Source organism: Monodelphis domestica, chromosome 5, assembly GCF_027887165.1.
Source record: "Monodelphis domestica isolate mMonDom1 chromosome 5, mMonDom1.pri, whole genome shotgun sequence".
In the NCBI taxonomy this organism is placed as follows: domain Eukaryota; kingdom Metazoa; phylum Chordata; class Mammalia; order Didelphimorphia; family Didelphidae; genus Monodelphis; species Monodelphis domestica.
The window spans coordinates 137,216,877-137,230,708 of record NC_077231.1 but is presented as its reverse complement, the minus strand read 5'-3'; the positions used below and the strand labels follow the sequence as shown (position 1 = coordinate 137,230,708).

Below are 13,832 nucleotides of genomic sequence, written 5' to 3'. Positions count from 1 at the left end.
AGTGGAACTGCTTGTCGGATTTGGGAGGGGGAGGGAAGAGAGGGGTAGGGGGTGGAATCATGTACCATGTAACTATGGAAAAATATTCTAAATTTTAAAAAATTAAAAAAAAAGACTTCTCTTCCTGATTTCAAATCTAGTCTCAGACACTAGTTGTATGACCCTGGACTGCTATAAATATTTAATTATGTATTTGTGATTTTGGCTCTATGAAACACTTCTAATGACCTCCATTACAAGAATTCCATCATACCATGAGCAATGTGGCTGTCAAAATTTCTTCCATTGGAATTCCTTTGAAATGGGTCTCTGGATATTTTTTCATTTATTTAAAGGCCCACTTTACAATTTTACTCATAAAGATGCTTTCCCTATTCCCCAGCAAGCAAACATGATGTTAATTCTAGAAGTATACCTTTTATTCTGAAATATGAAATACAGGTTCTCTCATAGTCAATGCTGAAGTATTTAATATTTATTGAGTTACTGTGACATACAGAACTATGGCTTTCATATGATTTTAAAAAGGGTAAACAGCCTCATTGCTTCAGTAAGCTCACTTCCCAGCACTTTTAAGTCAGCTTGAATTTGAATTCCAATATACTTTCTTAATATATACATCCCACAAATTATCAGTCTTGAGATTTTTTGATATTCAACAACTAAAAGTTTTAGTTCAAGGAACCAAACTTTAGTAGCTATTTATTTCTTGAAAATGGAGAAAAAAATCTTACAAAATGGGACTTATTTCAACCTTTTAAATACCATCTTGACACTCTCCTAAACACTGAAGATGATTAATTTTCTTTCTTAAAATCTGTTATTGCTTTTTTTAAAAATCTGGTATCACAATTATTTTTGACATATACTAGTTATGTGGCCCAGGTTGCATTAGCTACTTGATCTTTCAATGTTTTGGGTAAACATTTAACACTTGAATTGTAGAGAAAGTGGTGACTTAGAAGAGAAGTAGAAGGAGTAGTTTCATCCCCCACGAATTTTCTTTAGCAATGAAATCACAGTCCAGTCCTCATCCCTAGCATATAAAATTTTTTGTGAAAATTTATTTGGATGAGTCTTTCATACTTGTTTCAAAGACAATGTCACAATTTCATTCATCACCTCATGATACAATAACCAAAGTCCCAAGAGTCCCAAAGAAATATTGACTAGTCAAAATGTTCATAGAATAATATGAAAAAGTCTGCAAACGAGGAAACATTTTAATGACAGCCTTACAGAAATTTCAAGAAGTTAGTGAAGGAAATGAATTAAAGGAGAAATGCAACTTGCATCCAATCAAAATGTAAACCTGTCCAGGAATTGATGCAGAGTGAAAAGAGCAGAACCAGGAGAACATTATACACAGAGACTAATATACTGTGGTACAATCAACTCTTCTTCACTAGCAGCAATGCAATGATCCAGGACAGTTCTGAGGGACTTATGAGAAAGAACACTATCCACATCCAGAGGAAGAACTGTCGGAGCAGAAACACAGAAGAAAAACATATGATTGATCACATGGTTTGATGGGAATATGATTGGAGATGCTGACTCTAAATGATACTCTATTGCAAATAGTAGTAATATGGAAATAGGTTCTGAACAATGATTCATGTAAAACTCAGTGGAATTACTCATTGGCTAGGGGAGGGGGCTTGAAGGAGAGGAGGGAATAAACATGATTCATGTAATTATGAAAAACTATTCTTAAATAAATAAATAAACTTAAAGGGAAAAAAAACATAAGCCTGTAATCTCCAACATGTGCTCAAAGTGTTACTGATCTTTTTTTTCTTTTGCAGGGATTTCAGTGCTATTAAAATTCATTCAGCTCTTTTCCTCCCCAAAGGCCATAAGAGCTGCTGTAAATGTTCACTAAAGTCAAGATAACTTCTCTCTTCTAGTCTCTCTTTTTTAAAAACTGTACTTCCTATCTTAGAATTAAAACTAAGTTTTGGTTCCAAGGCAGAAGACCCTATGCTTGGTTATCTCTCTGTTCCCACCTTTAGTGGACCTCAGGGTAATAAAGGATAGAATATGGTGAATTTAGTGACTTTATTTGTACAGACTTTTCCCCTGAACCAGTGTCCTTGGACTTGTCTGCTAATGCTTGGCCCAATCCCTTAGCAGAACAGAGGAAGAGGGAAGGGGATGAAGAGAAACATGGAATACCTCTCAGAAGAGTTCTCCAGTGGCTTCCCTACATTTCTAAAGAAATTTGGAAGATGACTGCTCCCTCAGTCAATGGAAGAGTCCAAGGTGTGCAGGCTCTGGACTGGAATAGGCTGACCAGCTTTATGCCCATCTTCCCATCCCCAAAAGGAAGCTTCTTTGGTAGATCCTAGGGAAAGGGAACCACATTCAAGGCAGATAGATACCCTCTGAGCATTCTTTCTTTCATTCCTCATTCAGTGTTCATCTTTAGCACTTTCACTACTTCTCCATGATTGTCATGGACACTAGAATCTCAAAACTAAGAGGGATGTGTAACTCCAAAAATTTATCTAATCAACAATAAAACAACTAAGGCTTAAAAAAAAAAAAGGCCAGGCAAAGTGGGATTAAGTGATTTGCCCAGAGTCACACTGCTAGGAACTGTCTGAGGTCAATTTGAACCCAAGACTTCTCTTCTCCAGCCCTCTATCTCAATCCACTGAACCACCAACGTCCCCTCTTCTAGTCTCAAAAAAGACTTCTCCCTAAGTTAAAAAAAGAAACAGTTTTGATAGAGAAACTATTATTATTAGTTTTTTTTAAAAATTAGTGGAATTTCAGGCCCAGAGGGGCCCTTGGTTTAGATCTCTGTGTTAGCATTTCTTTCTCTTAGAAGGGTATGTTTAAATTTGCTAGTAAAGCCAATAGTTATCAGTATCCATGGATATAATATATATATATATATATATATATATTTATATATATATATATATATATATATATACAAAGGGCCTAGCAATATGCTAGGTGCTAGTCAGTCAGTAGTCAATAAATATTTATTAAGTGCCTACTATGTGCCAGGTACTCAGCTGGGAACTCAATACTGGGAATACAAAAGAGGCAGAAAAAAAGGTCCTGTCCTCAAGAGACTCATAATGGGAGAGACAACAAGAAAACAAATGTGTACAAATAAGTTAAAAACAGGATAAATAGGAAATAATTAAGAAAAAGAAGAAAGAGGTTGGGGAAAGCTTTTTGTTAAAGAAGGGATTTTAGTTGGGAAATAAAGGAATTCAGGGAAGTCTATAGGCAGGGAATAGGAGGGAGGACAATTCAGGGATAGCAGAAAGCTTACGAAAATTCAGAGAGCTGAGAAATGAAATGTCTTGTTCTTGGAAGAGAAAGAAGCCCGCTTCATTTGGGGAAGGAGCATATGGTGGTAAATAAAGTATAAGAAGACTGAAAAGGTTGGAAGAGGTTAAGTCATGAAGAGTTTTTAATGCCAAAGAGAGCCTTTTTTTATTTGATCTTGGAGTCAATAGAAAGCCAATGAAGTTTATTGGATGTGGTGGGCAGGTATGACATATTCTGACATGTTTTAGGGGAAAAAAACACTTTGGTGTCTGAATATGGGATGGGTTGGAGCAGGAAGAGACTTGAGGAAGGAAGAGCCATCAACAGCCAATTGCAGGTGTAATTGATGAGGTCCTGTACTAGAGTGCTGGCAGTGTCACTAGAGAGAAGGGAACGTATTGGAGAGATATTGCAAAGGTAAAATGGACAGGCCATGGTAATAGATTGGATAATGAGAGGGGGGAGAAATACTGAGGAATCAATGATGACACCCAAGTTTTGAGTCTGAGAGACTGAGAGGGTGGTATTTCTCTCTACAGTAATAGGAAAGTTAGGAGGTAGGAGAAGATTTAGGGGGAAAGATAATGATTTCTGTTTTGAACATGTCAGATTTAAGATAAATATTAAATATTCAGTTTGAGATGTCTGGAAGTTAGTTGTAGATAGGAGACTGGAAATCAGCAGAGAGACTATGGCATTTTTATGTATATATTTGAGAATTGTCAGACAGTAATTAAAACCATGGGAGCTGATGAGATCACCAAGTAAAGTATTATAAAGGGAAAAGAAAAGAGGGCTCAGGATTGAATCCTGGGTTACCTATTGTTAGGGGGCATGGTATGGAAGAGAATCCAAAAAAAAAAAAAGAGGCAGGAAAGGAATGGTCAGATGGGTAGGAATTGAACCAAGAGAGAATGGTATCTTAAAAATCTGAAGAGGAGAATATTAAGATGTTAACTAATAGTATTAATGGAAGCAGAAAAAATCAAGGAGAATAAGGATTGAGTAAAGACTACTGAATGAAAGACTACTGAAGTATCTAAAAGATTTATGGTACCTGGAGATAATAATTTCAGTGGAATGATAAGGTCAGAAGTCAGATTATAAAGTGTTAGAAGAGAATGAAAGACGATGAAATGGAGGCATTTATTGTAGATGATCTTTTCAAAGAGTTTAGCCACAAATAGCAGAGATGACAGCAAAGATGGAAGGATCAAGTGAGAAGCTGTTTTTTCTTTTTCAGGAGGAGGAGTCATAAGCATGTTTACAGGCAGTAAGGAAGGAACCAGTAAACAGGGAGAGATTAAAAATAAATGGGGATAAATGGGGATGAAAGAGGAGATAGTTTTTTGAAGGGGATGGGATGGAATGGGATTACTTAACCAGGTAGAGGGGTTAGTTGTTTTGTTTTGTTTTGTTTTTTAGGAAAAAGAAGGCTTTCTTTTTACCCCCAAAGGACACAGTAGCCCTCAAGACTAGAGTTTAGGTGTTTTGGCTCTCATTTAGTACTCTGCATAGTGTGCTATTAAATTAGGCCACCCAGAAAAAAATCTTTCCTGGGCCAGTAAAAGACTGATAGTTAGATGTTGATGTTGATGATGATGTTGATTACAATGATGATGATGATGATGATGATGATGATGATGATGATTATGATGATGATGATGATGATGATGATGATGCTGTTGTTGATGTTGGTAATAATGATATTGATGTTGTTGATGATGTTGATGGTGGTGGTGACAATTATGTTGATGTTAGTGATGTTGATGTTGATGTTGATGCTGTTGTTGTTATTGATGATATTGATGACAATGATAATGATGATGATTGAATTTGGAGTTGGAGGTTTTCCTTCCATTTGAAACTTTTCAAACCTTTCTACTGTAATGATTAAAATTTTCTTAGAGACTGTCTCCAAACTCTTTCACCCTTCCAGTGTATTGATGTTCCCTCCTTTCCCCCCACCCCCCAATGTACTTCTTTATGCAATATATTTACCCCATTTGATCTCTTTTCCATTTCTGTTAGAATTATCCTCTTTTTTACCCTTAGTTTTTTATATTTTTTGACATATCATCCTTTGCATTTTGTCACTATACCCTCTAAGTATACTTCTTCTAGCTATCCTGATGATAATAGCAATTTTTAAGAATTACCAATACCATCTTTTCTTATAGGAATATAATTGATTTGAACTTATTGGGTCCCTTAAAAAGTTTTTTCCCTTTTCTTAATTACCTTTTGGTAATTCTCTTCAGTTCTGTGTTTGGGCATCAGGTTTTCTGCTCAGGTCTGGTCTTTTCTTTATGAATGCTTGGAAGTCTTCTATTTTATTAAATGACCATACTTTCCCCTACAAGAATATAGTCAATTTTGCTGGGTAGTTGATTCTTGGTTGTAGAACCAATTCCTTTGCTTTCTGAAATATCATATTCCATGCCTTCCTGTCCTTCAGTGTGAATGTACCCAGGTTCTGTGTTATCCTAACTGTGGTTCCATGGTATCTGAATGACTTCTTCTTGTAGCTTGTAATATCTTTTCCTTGGCTTGGTAGTTCTTGAATTTGGCCATAACATTCCTGGGCATTGTCAATTAGAGATTAAATGTAGGAGGCGATCTATGAATTCTTTCAATCTCCACTTTTCCCTCTTGTTCAAGAATGTTGGGGCAGTTTTCTTGGATAATTTCCTGTAGAATGATGTCAGGCTTTTTCTTTTGTCATGATTTTCTGGTAGTCCAGTAATTCTTAAGTTGTCTCTTCTGGATCTATTTTCCAGGTCTGTGGTTTTATCAATGAGGTGTTTCATATTTTCCTCAATTTTTCATTCTTTAGATTTTGTTTTATAGACTCTTGCTGCCTTGTGAAGTCATTTGCTTCTACTTGTTGGATTCTAATTTTTAAAGACTAAATTTCATCCCTGGCTTTTTGGTTATCTTTCTCCTTCTGGTATGTTTTTCTTTGTAGGTCACCTTCCACTCTCTTTGCCTCATTTTCAAGTTGGTCAGATTTGGCTTTCAAGATACTATTTTCTGTTTTAGCTCATGTGCCTCTGTTTCCAGATGACTTATTTTGCTTTTTAAGTTCTTTTCCCAATTATCTTCAGCTTCTCTTACTTGTTTTTTGAATTGTGTTTTGAGTTCTTTCAAAGCCTATATCGAATTCACTGTAGTTTCTGAGTTTTTGCTTGGTGTTCCTTATTCATCCTCTGTTCCATTTGCTCTTTGTTCATTACCTAGATTGAAGCTATTGATTGTAATTTCTTTTTACTGTTGTTTACTCATATTTTTTCCTTCTCTCCCTTCCCCCTCCCCCCCCTCCCGGTTATTGACTGTAATCTTGCTCTTCTGATTATGTGCTGGTTCTATGGGTTTGGGCTATTCTGTCCTGAAGGGGCTTCTTCTCTGCTCTGCTGATTGACTAGATTAGGCAGATGTAGTATTAATGAGCCCTGAGGTCAGATCTTCCCAACTGTGTGCTCTCCCTGGATTCCTGTAATCATGTCACTGACAAAAGGACTTAAGGGAAGCAGTTTGAACTGTAAGGCCAGTCTTTAGGGGCATCAGCCTGAAGAGACAGGCCCAACCAGCTCTGAAGGTCAGAACTTTTCTTCCACTTGCTGTCTACTGCTAAGACTTTTGAAATTAAGAAAGCTAGCACAGATTAGCATAGACAGGAATAAGAGAAACCCCCCACCAGCCTGCGAGGCCTGGCCTCATCTCAAAAGCTGAGAGAGTCTCAAAAACCTCATCTAGGGAAACCCTCTTCCCTCTTCCCTGATACCTCTCCAATCCAAACTTGTCATTAAAATTTATCTTTATTTGAATATCATAGTCAGATAAGAGGACTAACATTTCAGGGGACATAGAAGGAGTTGAACCTCAGGACAGCCAATCAACTATAAACAATCCTTATTGGACCTCTGCTTGGTGACCTTGGTCTGGGGGAAGGCTTGTCCCTCAGGAGGGTTCATGCTTACCTGCTATGGGGTCTGCAACATCAATCTATAGAGAAGACATCCCCTCAGGTTATCATAAGTGGCCCATTTCTCAGGAACCCCATTTTTCAAAAACAGACTCTTGGCAGGGGGCTTAGCTCTCCTTTTATCTCACCAGCAGCCATATTCCCTCTCTCCCTTCAACTCCTCCATTCCCTATTACAAAACCATCACTATCCCCTGTTCTTCAATTCCCAACACATTTTCCCAATAAATATTAAAAGGTGAAGGTATGGAGGCTGAAGGGAGCTCTGCTTCCTGCCCTATTATGTAAGAGTTAAAATTTGGGGGAAACTGAGGCAGGTAGAAATCAGTTTCCCTCTGCAAAGAGTATTATATTTTTATGAGGTTTATTAAAGGTTAAGGATTAAAGAAAATACAGAATAACAAAGCACATGTCTAGGCCCAGAGAGGCCTAGACAACCTCACTTACATCATGAAAGAGACGCGTCTGCTGGGAAGCGGAAGTAGGAAAGAGTGCAAGGTTGTAAGCCTTTACAGCCAGATTAAATACCCCATCTCGATCTCGGCCCAGGTGAGATTACAAGGCATTTTAGGAAGTGAGCAAGGACTTCTGGGGAATGGAGTCCAGAGTTCAAATCTCCATTTTTACAGTTATGAAGGAATTCTGTCACCCTGTTATCAAGGTATTCTGTCATAATTGTAGCCTTCACCCTGGGATTCCAGTTAGCAGTATTCTTATCTTTTATGGTGGCTTTCAGTGCCTTCAGTGGGGGAGGGATGTTGGAGATTGAGCTTCCCTGTCCTTTTAAGGCTTCTTATCTGAACTATTGATAGACTAGATTAATCTGCATGTATGTGCCCTGCAGTCAAAACTTCAAGAAGCAGAGGCCAAAAATGGAGAATGTTGTCTGTGACCAGGCTGCCCTCCCCTATGTGCCTCTCCTACAGCTGCCTCCCTGACAGCTGTGACTAGAGACCTGGCCCAGCTGTGGCAGCAAGGCACTCCCTCTGGGATGGAGCCCTCACCTCAAGATTCCAGTGACCATCAGAGACTCAGCAGAGTAGGTTGGGGAAAGGGTCCTGGGACCTTCCTTCCTCCTTTTCCTTAAATCTGAGAATTCAGCCTTCTCCACATACCCTTTTAAATTGAATTAAGCAGGAGGGTCCCCCAGCTCTGTCCTATTGTTAAATTTGGTTTTCTGTCGTCTTGAAGCATTTTGTTTTTGATTGATGTGGAAGGGTTTTCATAGAGATCTGGACTTTTGCTGCTTCTAAGCAGCCATATTGACTCTGCCCCAGAAAGGTTAGCTTCAGTAAGGAATAAGGTCATCTCTTTATGTGAAGAGGTGAAGGAGATAGTGGCAGAAGACATTTGAATGATTTGACATAAGATTTCATAGCAAATAACCTCATTTTCCCCCTGTAAAATAGGAGGTGAGGTTCTCAATTAAGAGGATTCAGAACAGAAGAGAGTTGGAATGTTTAAAGAGGATAAAAAGATTTGGAAAAGCCACTTTGGAGAGTGAATACTGACTTGATTAGAGAGGTATTACCTAACAGTAGTGAGAGCTCATCTGAGTGTATGTTGCATGAATTTGCATTAAAACAAGTCAGAATGATTGCATGTTTATCTCTACCTTTTTTCAGCAGCATCCATGTAGGTGTAAAAACAGTGAACGGTAAGAAAAATATAAGGTTGAGGCCTGACAGAATATAATTGGTGGAATTATGAAGGGGCTAGAGATTCAAGAGAAGACAAATGTAATGTTGAATAAGTTCACCAATAAGTCAAAATAGGAACTAGAGGAGAAAGTGACTAGTTTGAAGAAGAAGCCTGGAAGAGAAATGAGGGATCAAGGAACTGTGAGCTTTGTTGTCGACAAAGAGGAGCGTTTGGTAAGGGAATGCAGGGAAGTGGTAAGAAGGCAATGGATTACGTTAAGATAAGGAGATTTTAGAATTCTTGAACATGGAAGTGGTACATTTCTGGGTGATAGCAAAATCAAGGGCCAGCTAAGTACCACAAAGGATAGAGCTCTGGACCTGGACTCTGGAAAACCTGAAGTCAAATCCAGTCTCACTTACTAGCTGTATGACCTTCAGTGAGTCACTTATCCCCATTTGCTTCAGTTTACTCATCTGTAAAATGGGCTAGAGAAGAAAATGGTAAACCACTCTAGTATCTAGAGTCAGATATGACTGAAATGACTGAGCAACAATAGCAGGATCAAGAATATGACAATCTTTAAGTGTGATTGAGGTGGGGTGGAGAAGCATGTTATGGGAAATGCTCAATCTACTGATTGAGCAACCAAGTGGCTAGGATATTTAAGGGAGAGTCCATATGTATACTGAAGTCCCCTAGTATGAAGGCAGGAGTTGAGGAGAGAATTGGGACACATGTATAGAACTGAAAGGTGTTGTGGGGAATGTAACAAAGGACCTATGGTATCCTCATGTGAGAACTTAAAATCTCCTAGGGACAATAAGTGTGAACTTTAGATTACTCCACCCTACTTAGTCTAACAAAATCAGGAATGTCTACAGGCATACTTAAGAATTAAGTATATAGGAGGATGGCCTTTGATAGACATGTGCTAGCAAACGACAAATCAAAAACAGCTGACAGACCCCTGGGCTATCCTAAGTCAAGCTCAAGCTACCATTGGTACAGGTGAGATGCAGGAAAATGACGTAAAACTGTCTATATATTTGGCATCACTTCCTTTCTCTGGTCTCTTTTGCAGCAGAGAGGTGTCTGGTGTCAGCTTGCTGAGTGTCTTGGCATCTTGGAGTGGCAGCAGCTATTGTCTGGTTTAGTGGTGAGTTTCCCTTGATACCATACTGTAGGAAGCCTAGTAACCTAGTTCAGGTGAGGCTCTTCTCTGAGTTCTCTCAGAGTTTAGGCTGATATTTCCTCCTTTACCTTCCAAACCCTATCCACTTAGAAGCCTCTAATCTTCCTCATAAACCTTGTGGCAGAGGACTTTGAATTCCCCCTGGCACAGGCCAGGCGGGTGAAATCCTATACCCTTTCCCTTTCTCTTCTCATGAGTTCTTCCCTCTACATTGAACCACCATAGATTTCCAAACTGACTTGGTTATTCCCTGGCGACCAAAAATTAAATTTAGATTAGGTCATGAACCTAAATTATCCTAACATAAGGCATGTGCATAGGTGCTTGTACAAAAAAATACATACATACATATATATATATATATATATATGTATATATATATATATATATATATATATATATATATATATACACCTCCTTCCTTTACCCTAAATGAAATTAAATAGATAAGTAAGAAAGTACAAACTATGACTGCCACATTGAAGGCATTTAATGAATACTTGTCAATTGTCTATGTTGAAAACATGGGAATGTGAACCAGAACTGCAATTCTATGGTTCTACTAGAACAAATTCTATGACCAGAACTGATTGCTCTATTCATATAACACAGGCTATTCATCATCTCTCATTCCAACCTTGCCATTTCCTGTTTTTTATACTGACCCCCATGGATAGTATGGATTCCCCGACCATCATCTCTCTACATGATACTCCTTACCTTTAATGCCCAAGTCAGGTGTCAGCTCTTCATTGGAGTTTTCTTAATTCTTTAGATCAAGTCAATGTAGAACAGATAAACATTCTGCAACTGGTGTTGTTTTCTTTAGTCCTAGGAATGTTTCTAAAGGAGTATGCTGATTTGGTTTCCTCTGTTATCTTCTCGCTTTAAAGCAGGAGTTCTTGATCATTTTTATATCCTGGACTAGACCCCTTTGGAAATTCAATGAAACTTATGAACCTTTTCCCAGAAAAAATGTACTTAAATGCATAAAATAAAATATACAGGATCAGAGAAATCAGTTATATTGAAATAGAACTGTCAAAATGTTTAAAAAAAAAAACAATCAAGTTCCTATATGTAAGGTTAAGATCCTCTGATTAGGAGAAGATAATAAGTTGGAGTGCTAACAGATTTTTACCATTAAATGTCATAAAAATATTATATAAAGCTAGTCTTAAAAGGGGATAAGATTAGGAAAGAAAAATGATGTTTCCTTCACCTGCTAAATATGTCTTCAAAAGAGCTGCTCATTTCACCAAATAGCAAAGCACTCAGCCAACCACAAGTGTTAGAACACGTCTAGCACATCATACAAAAAAGGTAACTTGACAAAATAGGGAATCCAGTCCTGCAAAGTTTCTTCTCAAATGTTTCTGCAAAACCATATTCTTTCTACATGTCAAGCTTTTATTCAGCTGACAATTCCTACAGCAAAATGGGAGGAAGAAAAACAGAATTATACCCTTATAGCTCAATCTGTTTGTATGCAAAAGCCATTCATTTTTGCAGTCTATCTGCTTTTTTATAAAAATTGAGAATGTTGCTGCCCTGTGCTAACACAATGTGTATCCTTTTAACTCATAAGATCTTTTTTTTTTCTTTTAGTTTACTAGTGATTCATTATCTAGACATTTCAGGAAGATGTTTGATCTGGGTAATTGTGGCCAGACCATTCATCATCTCTCATTCCAACCTTGCCATCTCCTGTTTTTAAACTGTCCCCCATGGATAGTATGGATTCCCCTACCATCTCTCTACATGATGAAATCCCTCCCTCCCTTCAATGCCCAAGTCAGGTGTCTGCCTTTCATTGGGTTTTCTTTGATAGTTCTTTCTCTACTTATTTGAAAATTATTTATCTTCAAATTCTTTAGAACACTTTCCTTGGACCATTCCTTAAAGCTTATCATATTCTTTGTTGTATCATAGTTTTTTGTGCATGTGTTTTATTCTTCTCCTCTTAGACTGTAAGTTCTTAGAAATCAGGGATTGTCTTATTTCATCTTTTTATCCCCAGTGTCTAGCATAGTACCTCGCACACCAAGCATTTAACAAATATTTCTTGGATTGAAACCAGATGTTTTTGTTACTCTATGTCAGTCTTGAAAATAAAATAATGAATGACCCCTTACCCCTACATGTGCTGCTCCATTTCCCTTGTCTAAACACAACTTTAAGATTAAAGGCAGGCCATTATGTCAAAATAAAATGGGTGATAGAATTCATAAAAAGACAAATGAAATTATTAAGGAAAATAAGCAGAATATAGGAATGATGTGATAAGACTTTACCAGCTTCAAAAACCCAATAGGTTGTTTTTTTTTTAAAATATAGTCAAGCAAGGAACTAAATCAACCCTCTCAAATATATTCGAAACCCTAAAACACAAAATGAATCTAATGGTCATTTTGGAGAAAGGGGGAAAAAAACCCTGTTTATATTGGCTTCAATGAAAAATTTTCCCTTTTGTTCTTTTTTAAAACCTTACTTTATCTTAGAAACAATACTAAATATTGGTTCCAAAGCAGAAGAGTGGTAAGTGCTACACAATTGGGGTTAAGTGACTTGCCCAGGGTCACACAATTAGGAAGTACCTGAGGCTTGATTTGAATCCAGGACTTCTCATATCCAGGCCTGACTCTTTTTAACGGAGTCAACTAGCTATCCCCCTTTAATGTTTTAAAAATAGAATTCTAATACTTTAACAATGAATTATCAAGGAGTTTGATATTGATGACAATATTTTTAGCATTAAAATATTTTAAGGTTAATACCTATATATTCTAATCAGTAATCAATAAGCATTAGTTTTTTACTGTTTTGAAATACTGATCCTTTCGATGATTTTAGGTGCGGAAAGTGCTAAACTTGTACTAGAAAACTTGGACTTGAATCCTGGTTCTGTCATGTATGAACAATATGACCTTCCACAAGTTGCTCAATCTTTTTGAGTCTTAGTTTCTTCCTCTTTAAAATGGGGTTACTATGAACTGCCTACCTCATAGGGTATTTATGAGGAACATTCTCTGTAAAGTGCTTTATTTGGATGAGGTATCACTATAAATTTGAGCTGACAGAAGTTTGACCCTTTTGTCAAAGTGAACTGAAACATTTAAACCATCTAATTTATTACAGATCATTTTAATAGCAGAAATTATGTAGCAGGGACCCAGAAATGCCAGTTTCCCTATTACTACAAAGTTAATTCCTTAACTGATGATATCATGTGGTTTACTTGGAACCTAGAGAATTAGCAAAGAAATATTTAATAGCGGCAATAAAGTAGAAGGATACAAAATAAACCTACAAAAATGAATAGAAATATGAAAGTACTGGAGTAAACAATAGAAAGGGAGGTCCCATTCAAAATAAATACAAAGTATCTTCTAATTGATAAACGAACAAACATATGAACAGATTGTTTTCATAGAAAGAAATTCAAATAACCATATGAAGAAAAAAATGATCCAAATCACCAGTACTATAGAGACAAAAATGATAGAAACTCTGAGGTTTTCCCTCATGTCCATCTGATTGGCAGTTGACAGAAAAGGAAAATGACAAATGCTGGAGAAACTGTGAGAAAACAGATGCATTAATATACTATTGATGGAGCTGTGAATGAGTCTGGCCATTCTGGGAAGCAATTTGGAACTATGCCCCTCAAATTACTAAACTGTATAAAGAGTATAAACTCTTTGACCCAGTGATGCTA

General features: G+C 37.2%; 1 long non-coding RNA gene across 1 annotated transcript; it reads right to left on the bottom strand.

Annotated features, from left to right (window-relative positions):
* Positions 1-1,044: 1,044 nt before the first annotated feature.
* Positions 1,045-11,138, bottom strand: LOC103095127 (uncharacterized). The gene is made up of 3 exons (XR_472758.2): positions 10,835-11,138; positions 2,179-2,347; positions 1,045-1,481 (listed from the first exon to the last, which is right to left on the bottom strand). It is a non-coding gene; the product is annotated as an uncharacterized LOC103095127 (long non-coding RNA).
* Between the last annotated feature and the right edge of the window lie 2,694 nt (positions 11,139-13,832).